Source organism: Ammospiza caudacuta, chromosome 29 (genome assembly GCF_027887145.1).
Source record: "Ammospiza caudacuta isolate bAmmCau1 chromosome 29, bAmmCau1.pri, whole genome shotgun sequence".
Taxonomy (NCBI): domain Eukaryota; kingdom Metazoa; phylum Chordata; class Aves; order Passeriformes; family Passerellidae; genus Ammospiza; species Ammospiza caudacuta.
The window spans coordinates 2,513,086-2,530,321 of record NC_080621.1 but is presented as its reverse complement, the minus strand read 5'-3'; the positions used below and the strand labels follow the sequence as shown (position 1 = coordinate 2,530,321).

At 44.1% G+C, this 17,236-nt stretch overlaps 2 pseudogenes; both read right to left on the bottom strand.

The window, feature by feature from the left end:
- Positions 1–8,056: 8,056 nt before the first annotated feature.
- LOC131569170 (cytochrome b-like) lies at positions 8,057–9,113 on the bottom strand (annotated as a pseudogene).
- A 3,184-nt stretch (positions 9,114–12,297) lies between these two features.
- Positions 12,298–15,370, bottom strand: LOC131569169 (cytochrome b-like; annotated as a pseudogene).
- Positions 15,371–17,236: the final 1,866 nt, after the last annotated feature.

Below are 17,236 nucleotides of genomic sequence, written 5' to 3'. Positions count from 1 at the left end.
CTTTCCCTGCATGAAGAAACTGAGTCCTGGCTGCTTTATTGACACAGCAATGTGGCTTCACTCAGCAAGAGCACTTGCAGGGTGTATTGATGAAACACTTGTGTTTGATTCCCAGAATAGGATGGAGAGGCATTAAGTCCAACAAACAGGGCATAGTCTTTTCAATTCCTTTAGCTTTAACAGGAGTGCTGAACCACGTATTCCCCCACTGCAGTGCTTACTGTGTGCAAGTGGCTATCTTGGCCTTGAGAATAAGGAGAGTGGTCCTGCTAAGAAGGTAGCTGGAATGCATTCAGGGGGAAGAAAGTGTTTTTAGGAGGCTCTTGACCACCAAAGGAGAATTTGAGGAATGGGAATATTTCCCAAAGGACTGTGTCAGGAACTGGAGTTGTGTCCCAGGCCCTGCCATATTTGATCCATGTTTGAGCAGGTTGACAAGACAATGAAGAAAAGTGTCTTGTTTAAGAGCTGGGACCTTGAGCCTTGAAAGAGAAACAATGGATTGGTCAATGGGTGGGCAGTCAAGCTTTGAAAGGAGAGCAATGCACAATAGAGCCCTTGGTGGCAGGGAGTCATGGAGTCATCCTGAGCCATCATCTCACACGCCAGGCATGTGTGAGCTGATGCTGTAACTGGGGAAATTCCGCTCCTGAGCAGGAGATACAAGACCTAGTTCTGGGCTGGAGATTTGAGAAGGATGAGATGCATAGCGTTTTGATCAAGGGGATGTCCTGCAAGTGCACTGCCTACCTGCCCCTGCTGCTGAGCACCAAGCTCCAACTCCTTCTCCAGTTGATTTTTGGGAATCCAGAGGTCAGTATGTATTATATGCTATTGCAAGTAATGGAATGAATTTGCTTTGCAAGCCCAGTTTTGTCCTGGGTTATTTTGTGCATGGGTCACCTGAACCTGTGACAATGACCAGCAGGGATCTACAGGGCACTCCTACTCTGATGTCAATAAATTCTGAGAAGTGATTGAAATATGTCGATAAATTGGAGGTAATGTTTAGCCTGTGAGTTTCAGCAAAGTATTGAATATGTCTTAGTTCCATGGATACAAACTACTAGGTGAGATTGCTGGGTGTGCTTGACTTAGGGAAGTTACTCCCTGTGCACCCAGCAATGAAATCAAGTAATGCCTCCTTTCTAACCCTGAACTGGCAGCAGGGATCAGGCCCTGCTTGGTCACTTTCATTTTGACAACTTCTGTTAGCAGGGAAGAAAGGTCCAAATGAAACCTTCTCCAGCTGTTTTCCTCTGGTTGATCTTTTTAGGCACCAAAGCTCTGTGCCACGGGGGGCCTGGGTGTGTGCAGAGCAATGCAGCCCCCACAAAGCCCTTGGTTTCCCCACAAGTTGCCAGGTTGACTGCTTCCAAAGGGCAAGAAAGGCAGAGATGTACATCCACAGGAGTCCTGGCCATGTCCAATAAAGGTGCAAATATGTGGGGAGATTTGTTAGCAATGATTTCAGCTGTTATGCCAACCCAGTGCCTTCTTTCTTGCTTCTGTGCATTATAGGTGAGTAATGTAATAGTTGGCTCTCACAATTAAGAGATAGATATTATGTGGATAAATATTCTGTTCAAATGTAAAGTGCTGCTATTGTAATATGTCCTCTCATAGTCCTCTTTCTTTTCCCCCTTGTAATAGCCTTGGTAGTCAGGGCAGTTGGGGAGGGCTGGTTTGTGACCAGCAGGCGGGGTGTAACAACACCTGACCTCCAATCAAGATGCAAGAAAGTAATCTCCACCACTGAACGGCAGAGAAAGAGTTGACTGAAAAAACATTGGGAGGGGTTAAGGGTATGAAAAGCAGAGCATCCCTTTTGTAGATGAGCATGTGGCTGCTAATCATGGAGACTTTCCAGTGCTCCAATCTTTCCTTATACAGCCTTTTCTTAAGGTTTAATAAACCTTTAAAAAGTTAAAAGGAGGGTAATTTCTCAGATGGGCAATGCTTTGGGCCATTTTCTTGGGCTCGTTTCCTTTGCTTGGGTGCCATCTGAGTGCTCAGTTGGGGTACAGGCTGTAGGTGCTTTGTGCACTCCTGGAGTTCCTGTTGGATCCCTTGAAAGACAGGGTTTGGCCCGCAAGGGGAATTTGTGCTGCTTTGTGACAGAGGAGAACTTCCCAGGCTATTTTGTGTTTCCTGTAGGGAAGGTTGGTTATTGCTTGGCATAAATTTACAGACCAACATGGAGCGTTTGCTTTGTGATGTCAGGGCATGTTTGCCACCTTGTCGTAGCAACATCAGAAGGTTACCCTGGTGCATGGAAGGCCTGAGTGTCAGAGCAGTCCTAGCACTTGCTCAGTTCAGGAGAATCCTCCTGATTGAGGAAATTGTCAGTGGGCTGTTGCACACCGACAGGAGCCTTGCTTTTTCCAGTGTGTGAGCACAGCCTGCAAACTTGCAGGACAGTGTTAAAATGATTGAGGGAATTGCTCCTTTGCTTTTCACTGCCTATGGAATTACCTATGGTGCCTATTTTGTAGCATATTTCACACGTAAGTAGATGTTTCCCCTCTGCTTAGGTTAGGGTGTATCCTAACCTGGCTTTTGTATGTCTTCCTTCTCTTTCTTAGTGACTGAGTTTCTGGTTTTGAAACAGAAAGAGCATTAGGATACCACTGTTTTGGTAAAGCTCCTGTCAAGGCGTTCATCTTAAAAATGGGTGTCTGCAGCCACAGGGGCAGCATTTGCAGAGGAACCTGCAGGGCTTCCGATGGCTCCATGGGAGAGTCTGTGGCAGCAGAGTCTGTCATTTCCTCAGTTTGCTGGGACAAGCAAGACATCTTTGAAAATGCAGACTGGCAGACCTTCAGGAAAGGCTGAATAGTTGGACTAGGACTACTGTTGTAATGTAGCTTAGGATTTTGCGCTCTGCTAGTGTAAGGAAGGCTACTGCGATTAAGTTTGGGAGGGCATAGGAGTGGGCTATGATGAGGTTAATAATGAGGGTGGTTTGGGTTAAGCTAGGAAGAGGATCGGAACCTCTGAGTTAAAGGACTGAAGTCTTTTGCATTTTCCAAGCTCTGCCACGCTAGCTGGTCCTTTTCTTGGACGTGGTGGGGTGTAATAGCCTTTTGTAATTTAGTTGTTTTCATTACTTAAGGCGAAGGCTTGCTTGTGGTATTGGCCTCACTTTTCCTATCCTTTCGTACTGGGAAGAGTTCATCATAGATAGAAACCGACCTGGATTGCGCCAGAACTCAGATCACGTAGGACTGTTAATCGTTGAACAAACAAACCCTTAGTAGCAGCTGCACCACTACGATGTCCTGATCCAACATCGAGGTCGTAAACCTCCTCGTCGATACAGACTCTCGGAGGACATTGTGCTGTTATCCCCGGGGTAGCTTGGTCCATCGATCAATTGTATTGGGTCTGGATGCTATTAGCATGTTGAGGGGTTGCTCTTAGTCTAGAGGTGTGATCTAATTTTTGGAGGTTTTGTTTTGCTCCAAGGTCGCCTCAACCGAAAAACGCAGACCAGAAGCTTATGTGTCAGTGAAGCCAGTAGGTGAGTATGTGTTTTAAGGTGGTTGCTGGTTTTGAAATTCCACAGGGTCTTCTTGTCTTACAGGTTTATCCCTGCTTTTGTACAGGGAGATCAATTTCACTGATTACTGGTAAGAGACAGTTAAGACCTCGTTTAGCCATTCATACTAGTCTCGATTTGTGGGACAATTGATTCCACTACCTTTGCACGGTAAGGATACCACGGCCGTTGAACGTGAGTCACCGGACAGGCATCACCTTCAAAACTTGTTTTGCATTTGCTGAAGGCTATGCTTTTGGTAAACAGTCGGGCCTTGATGGGTTTGCCTAGTTCCTTTTACAGGTTTTAATCTTTCTTAATGGACGCTCCTCTGTCAGGTTAACAAGATACTTAATACTGTGCTTGTTTGATTTGACGTATATTGGTGGTTTGTTCATAATGTACAGATGTAAGCTTGTGTCATAGAGGGAGGACCCTGGTTACTCATTCTAGCATTATTTCTCCTATTTGAATATAGGTTAGCCTGTTAATGGGGAGGGAGTCATAAGGTTCTTATATTTTTGTAATGTAGAGCTTTAACGCACTCTTTGTTGATGGCTGCTTGAGGGCCCACAATGCAGTTGGAAAACCCAGTATTTATCTGCTCAGAGAGATTGTATTCTTTTTTAAAGGAGCTGTACCTCCTTTAAATGGCCCTTAATTCGCTTCATTAGGGTTTGTAGGTTTTCCTTGGAGAAGAATTAAGAGTGAACTTAGATTCGTTTCACAGGCAACTAGCTATCACCCAACTCAATTGGCTTTTCACCTCTACTGACAAGTCATCCCACTCTTTTGCCACAGAGACGGGTTCGCTCAATAATAGCTGCTCGTAAGTAGCTCACTTGGGTTTCGGGGTAGCAAACTTAAATTCATTTTGTATTATTTTTCTTGCTAGACCATGATGCAAAAGGTACAAGGGTTGATCTTTGCTGTCTATAGCTTAGTTTTCATTATTATTTCATCTTTCCCTTACGGTACGTGGTCTCTATCGCGCCAATGGTGTCTTTTCTATCACCTATACTGGGAATAGTGAATGCTTTAGTTGGGTGCGGGGGAGTAGCTTTGTTATTCCAGATCATGTCGATTGGGCTAGAGTTTGGCATCAAGACAATCTGGTGTTAGCAGACATTTTTCAGGTGTAAGTTCAATGCTTTTGCTGAAGCTACGTCTTGGTAGCCTAAGTGCACCTTCTGGTACACTGACCTTGTTACAACTTACATCATCTTTGGCTAAGTAGCTTATTAGTTCATTGGGGGGGCGCCTGCGAGGAGGGTGACGGGCAGTATGTAGGTGCCCCAGGGCCAGCTTAAAGAGGGCTCCATTGTCCCACTCTACTGCTAAATCCACCTTCCAGGGGTTATTTCATACCCCTTTGCCGCTATGTTCTAACATAGAAAATGTAACACATTGCTACCTTTCCATAGGCTATACCTTGACCTGTCTTGTTAGCGTGGTGGGGCTATTGAACTCACTGTTGAGCTTTCAGGGGAGGTGGGCTGGTGACAGCAGTATGTAGGCTGTTTTGGCAAGGAATGGTCAGACATATCGTGGATCATTGATTACAGAACAGGCTCCTCTAGGTGGCTTTGGGGCACCGCCAAGTCCTTAGAGTTTTACGCGTTGGTGCTTAAAGCATCAGGAGGATGCTTTAGTAGGTGTAAGCATCAAGATTTAGGGCCAGGCATAGTGGGGTATCTAATCCCAGTTTGGGCCCTGGCTTTCGTGGAGTTCAATTAATCGTTGTTCTAAGATCTTCTTTGATGGGGAGGCCTTTTTGGCATCTTGGGCTTGTGACAACTCAGTTGCTTTTTAACCTTTGCTACTTGGATAGCATGTGACCACTCTTTATGCCGTTATAAAGTTAATTTGGGTCTCCTGTATGACTGCGGTGGCTGGCCCAGGATTTACCAACCCTGGATATGCTATGGCTAAGTCAAGTTTACACTCATTGCATAATATTAACTACTGCTGATTACCCGTGGGGGTGAGGCAATTGCAAGGTATCTTGGGCTACGGTTGTGGTGAGCCTGATGCCCGCTCCTATCTCCCTGATTGAGGTGTTCAGGGCATCTACACTGGAGCGCGGATACTTGCATGTATATACCTAGCAAAAACTAACAGTAAGGTTAGGACTAAGTCTTTTGTCCTTGGGTGCGTGTGGCAGCCATCTTGACATCTTCAGTGTCATGCTTTCTATAAGCTACAAGGACGTGAAATTTGGTGGGTAGCTGGTTGATGGTTTGTCATCATGACTTGTGGTTTGTTTCGGTTTTTGGAGAGGGGCTAGCTTTGGGATTAATATTATGTTTGTTTGGGGGTGGTTAGGGGAGTGTTGATGGTGGCTGGTTATTATTTTTGACAGTAGGGAATATAGAGGAAAGTTAATTGAAAGTGTATTGATGGTAAGTAGTTTGGACAATGTAGGGATATGTGGCTTAGTTATTTGAAAAAAAAAAGTCTAGATAAAAAAACAGATGCATAAAACGGAATTTAAATGTTAATTCCTAGTGAATGATAAAATAATTACTATGTCTGGCAACCATTACACTATCTGTTGTCTAGAGGTAGGTAGCGCGCCCTCCATGAATGGGGTCAAAGTGCATCAGTGCCAAGTTTGCGACAACCTTATCCGTTAGATCATGACATTCTGGGTGTTAGGGGATTCATATGCTTGGCGGTCATGTCATGGACATGTCAAGAGGAAGATAACACCTGCTCTGCACTTGAGGGGCTTATTGAAGAGACGCTAAAAGAAAACAAGTGCAAGAGGTCGGGATGCCGAGGTAATGAAGTTAGGGAGGAGTATTCAACTGACCACTTGTATCTGTGAAGGGCAAGGAGGAAGGAATGAAGCAAGTTATGATCCTGAAGTTACAACCAATAGCGCAAAAGAGCAAGTATAGGAGAGGTATGTGCTTGACGGCAATAAACTAAAGCACATATGATGTTGATAGCTCAGTTCTCGTGAGAAATGCGATCAAAAGATAACCATGTCTGGCTTGGGAGTGCTTGAAGGCTTTTGGCTGAGAATATTACCTAGGAGGTGGGCGAATCCTGTAGACTAGGGGAATTCAAAGGTGTACTGGGACATTCCTCGTTCTCTAGGTTGGGTGTTGCGTACATTAGGTAAGATCCTGGGTCTTTGGGTGACACTTGCGGCTTGGACTTGGGTAGAAATACTTGGGTTGTATGGTACCTGAAGCAATAATGTGCCTGGTAGGTAGGCTGGACGAATACCATCCGTTTGGGTTTTTGGTGGAAGAGCTTGACGTGTAATGTGGATTATCCTACATTTCATGAACTGTCTGATGGGGCAGAGAGTGCGATGCATTATTATACATACCCTGAAAGCAAGAAGAAAACGTGCTGGGTAGGGGGGGAAGGGGGGGGGGGGGGTAAGGGGATGGGGGAGGGAATGAAGGACGTATTTAGGTGTTCTTATAGTTAAATTTTGTAACGACTGCTTTTCAGGCCGTAAATCTCAGAGAGAGGCCAAGTGGGAATTTATGATAGAATCTGTTCTGTTTTTCGGGCTGAGTTTTGTTCTAGGGGGGTTGGCGGTTGCATTAACCTGTCTCCTTACTATGGGGTGTTGGGGCTGGTCGTAGCAGCGGTTGCAAGGTGCAGATGACTAGTGAGTTTGGGGGTCCCTTTTGTTTCTTTGGTACTTGTTATGGTTTATTTAGGGGGAATGTTGGTAGTGTTTGTGTATTCAGTGTCGCTGGCAGCGGATCCTTATCCGGAGGCTTGGGGTTGCTGGGGTGTTGTTGGTTATGGTTTTGGGATGGGGTTGGTTGTCATGGTGGAGCTTGTTATAGGGGGTGTGTTGGGGTTGTTGATGGACGAGGGGATGGTGAATAGTGGGGATTTGTTGTCGGTCCGGTTGGATTTCAGTGGGGTAGCTGTGTTGTATTCAGAGGGGGTGGGATTGCTTTTGATTGGGGGGTGAAGGTTGTTGTTGACTTTGTTTAGGATGTTGGAGCTTGTGCAGGGGTTGTCTCGGGGGGTGATTCGAGCTCTTTAGCAGTAGGGTCAGGAAGTAGTTTAGTGAAAAATGCCAGGTTTGGGAATTGGAGCAGAGGGTTTGAGTCCTTTCTTCCTGAGGTGGGTGGTGGGGTAACTCTAAAGAAGGGGTTTAGTCTTCAATCTTTGGCTTACAAGACCAATGTTTTTATAAACTATTAGAGTTAATTAAAGTTTAAGTAGCTTGTTTTCTAGGGCGGCCGCAAGGGGGAACAGAACTAGAATGATTGTGAAGTATGTGGATGAGGCTAGTTGGCCGTTGATGATGAAGGGGTGTTCTACTGGCTGGCTGCCTACTCAGGTTAGGATGAGGACATTGGCGACTAGGGTTCAGAATAGGGTTTGTGATAGGGGACGGAAGGGTATTGATCATAGTTTTGATGTATGTAGTAGTGGGGTGAGGAACAGGATGAGGATTGAGGCAGCTAGAGCTACTACGCCTCCTAGTTTGTTTGGGATGGATCGGAGGATGGCGTAAGCAAATAGGAAAGATCACTCGGGTTTGATGTGAGGAGGGGTGACTAGTGGGTTGGCTGGGGTGAAGTTTTCTGGGTCACCTAGGAGGCTGAGGGAGAATAGGGCTAGTGAGACAAGTAGGGAGAGCATTAGTACGAATCCTAGGATGTCTTTGATGGTGTAGTATGGGTGGAAGGGGATCTTGTCACAGTCTGAGGGAATGCCTAGCAGGTTGTTTGAGCCTGTTTTGTGGAGGAAGGTGAGATGGACAAGAGTAAGGCCTACGATGACGAAGGCAAGGAGGAAGTGGAGAGAAAGAATCGGGTCAGTGCAGGGTTGTCAACAGAGAACCCGCCTCAGGCTCACTTGACTAGTGTTTGCCCGATGTAAGGGATGGCAGAGAATAGGTTTGTGATTACTGCAGCTCCTAAGAATGATATTTGGCCTCACGGTAGGACATATCCTACAAAAGCAGTTGCTATGAGGGTTAGGAGGAGGATGACTCCAATGTTTCAGGTTTCTTTGTTTAGGTATGTGTCGACGGAAGGAGACCAGGACATCAATTAGATCATCACAGGCCCGATTTTATTGATTAGTACAGCAGGGTAAATACAGTTCATAATGAGCTTCATACATATTGCAAAAGTTGAGCTCAGGATTGGTTAGTTACATATCAGCAACTACGCCTACTTCTGCATTCTTATGGTCATACTTTTGATACTTTCTACATATTCTCAGGAAGAATCTCTCTTCCCTATCCTCATGTTGCAGCAAGGGCAGTCTTTCCTTGCCTGTCATTGGTCACCGACTGCTGACTTCTCCTTTCAGCTTACTGACTGCTGACTTCCCTCTCTCAGCTTAACCAGCGGCATTATGTCAGCATGGCCTTTCTCAGCTAACCAACTATTAATAATATTCTCCACAGGTATAAGCTGTAGTAGAGTCCTCGGCCGATGCGTAGGTAGATGCAGATGAAGAAGAAGGAGGCTCCGTTTGTGTGGAGGTTGCGGATGAGTCAGCCGAATTGTACGTCTCGGCATATGTGAGCGACAGAGGAGAAGGCTAGATTGGTTATTAATAATATCCTCCACATTTCCCCCGTTTTCTTCTTGAGCAAGAAGACTAGTGTGCCAGGTTTTTGCTATTGTACGGCTGACCATGTTTTGAATACAGTTAAAGATACAAGGCAAAATAAGCAAAAACAGTAAAATTACACCCAGTAGTCCTATGGCATAGATCACAATGTTCCTCAGCCATGGCCCAAGTCCTAAGCTTTTAAGCCATTCACCAATTCCTAATCCTTCTTCTTCCTTGAGACTGTGAAGTCCCTGTTGCAGTTCTTTTATCTTAGTGGGAATGGACACCGAATGATCAGACAAATTCATGCAACACATTCCCTCAAACTCTTCACATCCATGCCCTTGTGCTAAGAGCAAAAAATCTACAGCAGCTTTATTCTGCAAAACAGCATGGTTAACACTCTGCACATCTGCGGTTAGCATGTCTAGAATTTGTGATGTCTTGTTTAGCTCATCCTTTGCCCAGCACCCTAATTGCTTTGCTAAATTCATAGCTTTATTGGCAGATCCTCCTGGCAAGATAGTTGAAACTACCACTTGTTTGAATGTACCCCAAAACTGTGGATCTCCTATCTGGCTGCAGTCTAAGTCATGTATGCTACGTCTCTTCCTGTTTGAATTTAGACTCAGCTGCATTAGCAAGGATACGTTAGGGTGAAACAATGACAATTTCCCCAAATGACAGGATCTACCCTGTGGTTTGGCTGGTATACCATTCCACGCCCTGTCTCCACAAATCAAAAATATTCCTATGGGTAATTTCATTGGTGCGGTGATATTTGTGCCGTTACATTGACTGTAATGCTGCGGAGAGAATTTACTCACATTCAGGGATCAATCTAGGGTGGCCCATGTTTCTTTAGGTTGGTTTAAATTCTGAGCATCCGAAAATTTGAAGCTAAACCATCCGCCAGCTGTCGTGTTAGACATACTGGCGTTTGTACTTCCAAAAAGATCCAATTCCTCAGGAGGAGAATGCAAAGAAGTGTTAAGTGATTGGATTAGTAAGCATTGGCGAGAACCATCACTCTGACTTGCAGTATACCCTTGTTGTACTGGCAGTGTGATGTTTGACATGTTAGACATACATAAGGTTTGATTGTTTATCAAACTGCAAAATTCTCCAGGAGACCACAGCGGAAGTCCCACCAGGCATGTTCGAAATGGGTTAGTGACTCCTCCAAGACTAAGACAAAGCGATGATTGGTTAGTTTGATTAGCAAGTGTCACCCATAAATTTTCTCTTGGTTGACTAAAGTGTGTTATTCCTACTGCTTCACTTGCTACAGCATTGAGCAGTATAACAAGAACAAACCTCATTTTTCTTTCTGCTTGCTTTGTTTTTCCTTTCTTCGTTGTCTTTTCCCTGGTTTGCTAGATTGTCTATTGTAAGGCTGAGTCAGTTTTTGAATATACTAACTCTAAATCAGCATCCTTGCTTACAGGTATAGCATGAGGTAAGTTTGAAGGCTCACTGATATCCTTACTCAGATGAAATCATTCCCTTTTTTGCCTTCCTTTTCTTATCTATCTTCAATCTTGCTGCTCCTAATTTTACTGGTCCTGCCACTTGCAAACTCAATTTTTGCAACTTTTCAATGCAGCAATCTAGTGCTCTATCAGGATTCCTCTTGAAGGGTCCTACAATTGAATGCTGTGTTAAAGGTACTAATTTCCTACACCTTATAGAAACTATGCGTGATTTACTTTGAACCTTAATTCTATTCACAATACATTGTACCTCCCATCGATAATAAGCAAGAATTTTCTGTTCAGGAGACTCATAAAGATTTAAAGCTATATATGCATTTTGCCCTGTTTGTCTCCTTAATTCATCTTGCCAGCTTTTACCCCACGTGTACTCGTGCTCACAAGTGTGACGCCACAAATCCCACAATAATGATTGTTCTATCCAAAAAGTTCTATCACAACCCCCACAACGTAGGGCTATCCAAGCAGCACAATGTGGATTGTGACAGTCAAGGCAATGTTCTTTCGCTGGATTTGTTAAACGAAAGGTTGATAATGAGTCAATAAAACCAATCAGCTCCTGGGCTGTCCGGTAGTGATGTGTCAGTGCTCTGTCCACCGCTTTCGAGTACCCCTTCAATTGTAACAGTAGTGGTTGTAGGAGTAGAAGCAGTTTTTTCCCCAGTCGCTCCTTGTCCTCCTCCGTAAGGCGATCCACCAGAGGCTGCATCAAAAACAGGTTTAGTCCACTTAGCAGGCACCCACAAAGGCCCTGTAGGTGAGGAAACACAAAGATACCCCCGACCCCAATATAATACTTTTGCAGGTTTTTCCCATAATCCTGTACTCGGGTTCTTATACTTGACCCAGACCTCTGTTTCCTTAGTAGTTTCCTGACTTGACCTCGGGTGATGTTTAATTGCAGGGGGGGGTATCGTCTTCCCCAAAAATACATAAATGGTTAATCACATACAGAACCTTAGCCAAACATGCTTGTGGATCTCTCAAATCTTGATGTTTTTCAATATACTGCTTAAGGGTGCCGTTTGCTCTTTCCACTATTGCCTGTCCAGTAAGGGAGTATGGAATACCTGTCACATGCTTAACAGACCACTGATTCAAAAATTTCTAGCACTTACTAGGACTCTAGCACTTACATAAGCTGGACCATTATCCATTTTGATACTCTTTGGTACTCCCATAACAGCGACGCAACTTAACAGGTGTCTGGTAACGTGTATAGCTTTCTCTCCTGCCTGAGCCGTAGCCCATATGTAATGACTATATGTATCTATAGTGACGTGCACATGCTTGACTTTACCAAATCTAGCTATGTGTGTAACATCCATTTGCCATTTCTCATTTATTTCTAAACCTCGAGGATTAACCCCGATGCCTAGACCTATTCCACCATTATGATAACTACATGTTGGACATGCTCTAACAATGGCCTTGGCTTCTGACAAACTCAGCTCAAAGTGTTTTGCTAATCCTCTTGCATTTTGATGATACCTACTATGTGCTTCTCTGGCCAATGTATGCTTATCAATAGGACAAGAATTATCAATGGGTAGGGTAACCAATTTATCTGCACGTTCATTCCCTTCTCCTAAACCTTCAGACCATTTATGACTCCTAATATGAATCACAGAATACGCTGCTTTTCTCTCCCGTAAAGCTTTCCTTAACTGTATCAGTAACTCATACAATCATTTATTATTCACTTCCTTAATTGCCGCTTCCTCTATCCGTCTGACTACTCCTGTGACATACATAGAGTCTGTGACCACATTTAAAGGTTCCTGTAAGTTGGACACTGCCCATACTACTGCTAACAATTCCAGAGTTTGTAAGCTATCTGCAAGGTCTGCTGTGAGGAGTTGATGCTTCCATTGTCCTTTTTCTTGCCAGGTGACAGCAGCACGCCTTGATTTCTTTCCTGCATCTGTAAAAGCTGTAATAGCTCCTTCTATGGGGTATTTTTCTCTCAAAGGTCGAGTGATCCAGTTCCATTCTGTCATCCATTGCAAAACTCTAGGCACTAATTTGCTAGTCTCTACTTTAGCAGATGATGTCAATAATGCTTCCTGTAAATCCTTCGAATTAATCAAGTACCAGTCCAAGGTTTCTTCTTCCATAGGCAATCTAATGCTAGCAGGTTCTCTACCATCCACTTCAAGAATTCTGAGACGCCCCTTTTTAATTAATGCAGCCAATTGTTCAATTTTTGAAGATATTGTTTTCTTATGCTGTAGTGGTGGTGACAACCATTCCAACACCCGTATCTCCCCCGTTTTCTTTTGTAGTTGAGAGAGAGCACCAGGCAAATGGCAAGGGCTATTCCAAATAGTAAGGTCAATGGGATGATCAAGTTGTCGACGAGACACATACCCTTGCTGTACACAATTACTAATTTGCTGCAAAGCAAGATGATGCTCCTTTGTCAGGTGTACAGGAGTAGTAGGGTCAACGCCCTTTAACAAAGGCCAAAGGGTTTCTAATAAATGATTTGGTATTCCCACAATGGGCTTCAGCCACTGTAAGTCTCCCAGCAACTTCTGTGCATCGTGTAGAGTCTTAATGTCCAATTGTAATTCAAATTTTTGAGGTATTACTATCTGATCCGTCAAAGTCCATCCCAAATATTTCCAGGGCCTTGTAGTTTGAATTTTCTCTGTAGCAATAACAAGTGAATATGCAGCAAGAGTATTTTTAATGCTGTTAATCTGTAAAGAGGAGAATGGCTGTTGCTGTGCAAACAAAATATCGTCCATGTAATGATATATTATAGTTGCTGGCCATTTGCGACGTAGTGGCTATAATGCAGCATCAACATAAAGCTGATATAAAGTGGGGAAGTTGCGCATGCCTTGCGGAAGAGACGTCCATTCAAATCTTTTATCCGGTTCTCCACAATTTATTGCTGGTAAAGTAAAAGCAAACCTCTTCATATCATCAGGATGCAGCCCAATAGTGAAAAAACAATTCTTTAGGTCAATAATTAAAAGTGGCCAGTGTTCTGGAATCATAGCTGGATTTGGAAGACCAGGCTGTAAGGCCCCCATTGGTTCCATCTGGTCATTTACAGCCCTCAAATCATGTATCAAACGATATTTCCCTGATTTCTTTTTGATTACAAAAATAGGTGTATTCCAAGGGCTCGTGGATAGTCGTAGGTGTCCCTTTGTATATTGTTCCTTTACCAATTCATGGGCATGCATAAGACTCTCCCCTTTTAATGGCCATTGCTTAACCATCACCGGTGTATCCGTTTTCCAGGTGAGTGGAATGGGGAAAGTCCAAGCAATGGCAATTACCCCAAAGGGTGCTGATTAGTTAGCACCACTCCCAATTGTGTTAAAATGTCCCTTCCAATTAAACAGGAAACTGTAGGAGGCAGTTGAACAATTGAAAACACAGCAGATACTTGTCGATTCTCAATGCACACAGACAAAAGCGGCGATCTGCTTGCCAATGTAAATCCTCCTACTCCTGTGAGCATGTTTGATGATGGAAATAGAGGCCAATGTTGTGGCCACGCTTCTGGAGAAATGATGCTGGTATCTGCTCCTGTATCCAAAAATCCATAAAGGGTTATGCTTTGATGCCCATAAGTAATTAAAACCTTTTGCTTTGATCTATTTTGTAAATCCACAGTCAAAAGTGTAACGCCAGTAGAGCCAAAACCTTTTTCATTCCGTGTTTGCCCAGTAAATGATTGTATTCCCGATGTCATTTGTGATAGTGGTACCAATTGTGTGATGCGTTGTCCTTTTGTAATTTTAATCGGAGGATAAAGGGTGTAAACCAGGTGAGATGGACGAGAGTAAGGCCTACGATGACGAAGGCAAGGAGGAAGTGGAGAGAAAGAATCGGGTCAGTGCAGGGTTGTCAACAGAGAACCCGCCTCAGGCTCACTTGACTAGTGTTTGCCCGATGTAAGGGATGGCAGAGAATAGGTTTGTGATTACTGCAGCTCCTAAGAATGATATTTGGCCTCACGGTAGGACATATCCTACAAAAGCAGTTGCTATGAGGGTTAGGAGGAGGATGACTCCAATGTTTCAGGTTTCTTTGTTTAGGTATGTGTCGACGGAAGGAGACCAGGACATCAATTAGATCATCACAGGCCCGATTTTATTGATTAGTACAGCAGGGTAAATACAGTTCATAATGAGCTTCATACATATTGCAAAAGTTGAGCTCAGGATTGGTTAGTTACATATCAGCAACTACGCCTACTTCTGCATTCTTATGGTTATACTTTTGATACTTTCTACATATTCTCAGGAAGAATCTCTCTTCCCTATCCTCATGTTGCGGCAAGGGCAGTCTGTCCGTGCCTGTCATTGGACACCGACTGCTGACTTCTCCTTTCAGCTTACTGACTGCTGACTTCCCTCTCTCAGCTTAACCAGCGGCATTATGTCAGCATGGCCTTTCTCAGCTAACCAACTATTAATAATATCCTCCACAGGTATAAGCCGTAGTAGAGTCCTCGGCCAATGCGTAGGTAGATGCAGATGAAGAAGAAGGAGGCTCCGTTTGTGTGGAGGTTGCGGATGAGTCAGCCGAATTGTACGTCTCGGCATATGTGAGCGACAGAGGAGAAGGCTAGATTGGTATCTGCTGTGTAGTACATAGCTAGCAGAAGACCTGTGACGATTTGAGTAATTAAGCAAACGCCTACTAGATACCCAAAGTTTCATCATGTTGAGATGTTTGATGGCACTGGGAGGTCGATTAGGGCGTTGTTGATGATTTTGAGGATTTGGTGGTTTTTACAAAGGTTGAGGGCCATTGGTTATTTCTGTATGTGGATATGAGGATGATGAGAATGGATAAGGCGAATGATCCTAAGTAAGCTTTGATTAGGCCTGAGTGGAGGGTGGTGGCAGTTTTGGTTGCTATTAGTTGCAGGCTGGCTAGCCCCTCTGGACCTAGTATTTTGTATCAGGAGAGGTCAGTTAGGTGGGATGCGATGTTTTCTCCTCCTTTGAGGAAGTTGGTTATACTTAGGCAGTGGGTTAGGGGGTTAAAGTATCCTAGGGATGTTGAGAAGTTTTAGAAGGGAGCTTGTTTTGTGAGGATGAGTGTTTGGTCTATTTTTGAAATTTCTAGAACTAAAGCAATGCCTAGGGCTGTTACAATTAGGGAGGTTATTTTAATAGAGGGTGGCATGGTTATTGGAGGGGTTTTTGTGGGGATGATGAATGAGGTGATGAGGAATCCTGCCAGGATGCTTCCCAGCACAAGGCGAGTGACAGGGGAAGTTACTGCGGGGTTGTTTTCACTTACTGGGGTCAAGGGCGGAATTCAAACAAAGCCGGTCTGTACTAGTACGGTTATGCGGATTGTGTGTACCGTGGTGAATGATGTGGCTAGAAGGGTTAGGAGTAGGGCTCAAGTGTTTGAGTAGGATGTGTTTAGGCTTTCAATTATTTGGTCTTTTGAGTAGAATCCTGCTAGGAACGATGTTCCTGTTAGGGCGAGGTTGCCGATGGTAAGGCATGCAGTGGTTGTGGAGAGTATTTTTTGGAGTCCTCCTATTTTTCACATGTCCTGTTCTCCATTTAAGCTGTGAATGATGGAGCCTGAGCATAGGAAGAGCATGGCTTTGAAGAATGTGTGAGTTGAGATGTGGAGGAAGGCTAGTTCGGGTAGGTTTAGTTCAATTGTGACTATTATTAGTCCTAGTTGGCTTGAAGTGGAGAAGGCAATGATTTTTTTAATGTTGTTTTGGGTGAGGGCGCACATGGCTCCAAATAGTGAGGATAAAGCTCCTAGGCAGAGGCACAGGGTTTGGGTGGTTTGGTTATTATTGAATAGAAGGTGGGTTCGGATAAGTAGGAAAATTCCAGCAACTACTATTGTGCTGGAGTGGAGTAGGGCGGATACGGGCGTTGGCCCTTCTATTGCAGCTGGGAGTCATGGCTGGAGGCCGAATTGAGCGGATTTTCTGGTTGCAGCTAGGATGAGACCTAGTAGAGGTAGTGTAGGAGATTGGGATGGGGTAGGAAGTTGTTGGATTTCTCAGGTGTTTGTGGTGGAGCCTAGTTGTGCTATGCAAAGGATAAGTCTGATGTCTCTGATTCAGTTGTAAATTACGACTTGGAGGGCGGCGGTGTCGGCCTCTGCTCGGCCGTGTCATCAGCTGATTAGTAGGAAGGTTATGATTCCAACTCCTTCTCAGGAAATCAACAGGACAAATAGGTTGTTGGCAATGATTAGGATGAGTATGGTGATTAGGAAGAATAGTAGGTAGTTATTCCCAGAATTCAGGGAAGATTCTTTCCTTCTACAGTTTCTCCTGAAATAATCTGACTGTCTACCTTGACCCTTGACTGAGTGCTAAAATAGTGATCTTCCCATTGCAATGAAATGCAAACTCCAAAGCAGTGAGTGTCTGCTCAAGAACCATGGAGATGCTGCTGTGCTGTTTCACAACAGAAATGCCAGAGCTCAGAGGGATTTTGGGGAAGATTTTCTGGGCAACAGTTTCCAGCAAGTTTAGAAGAATTGGTGCATGCAACTGATTTTTTTTAAAAAGTACCTGAAGGAGAGGATTTTAGAAGCATTTTTATGGTTTTGGTAGAACAGTAGCATTGAGTGTTAAAGAAGAACCTGCATTTTCTTGGTTATGTTTTTAGTCATTTACTGGCAAAAC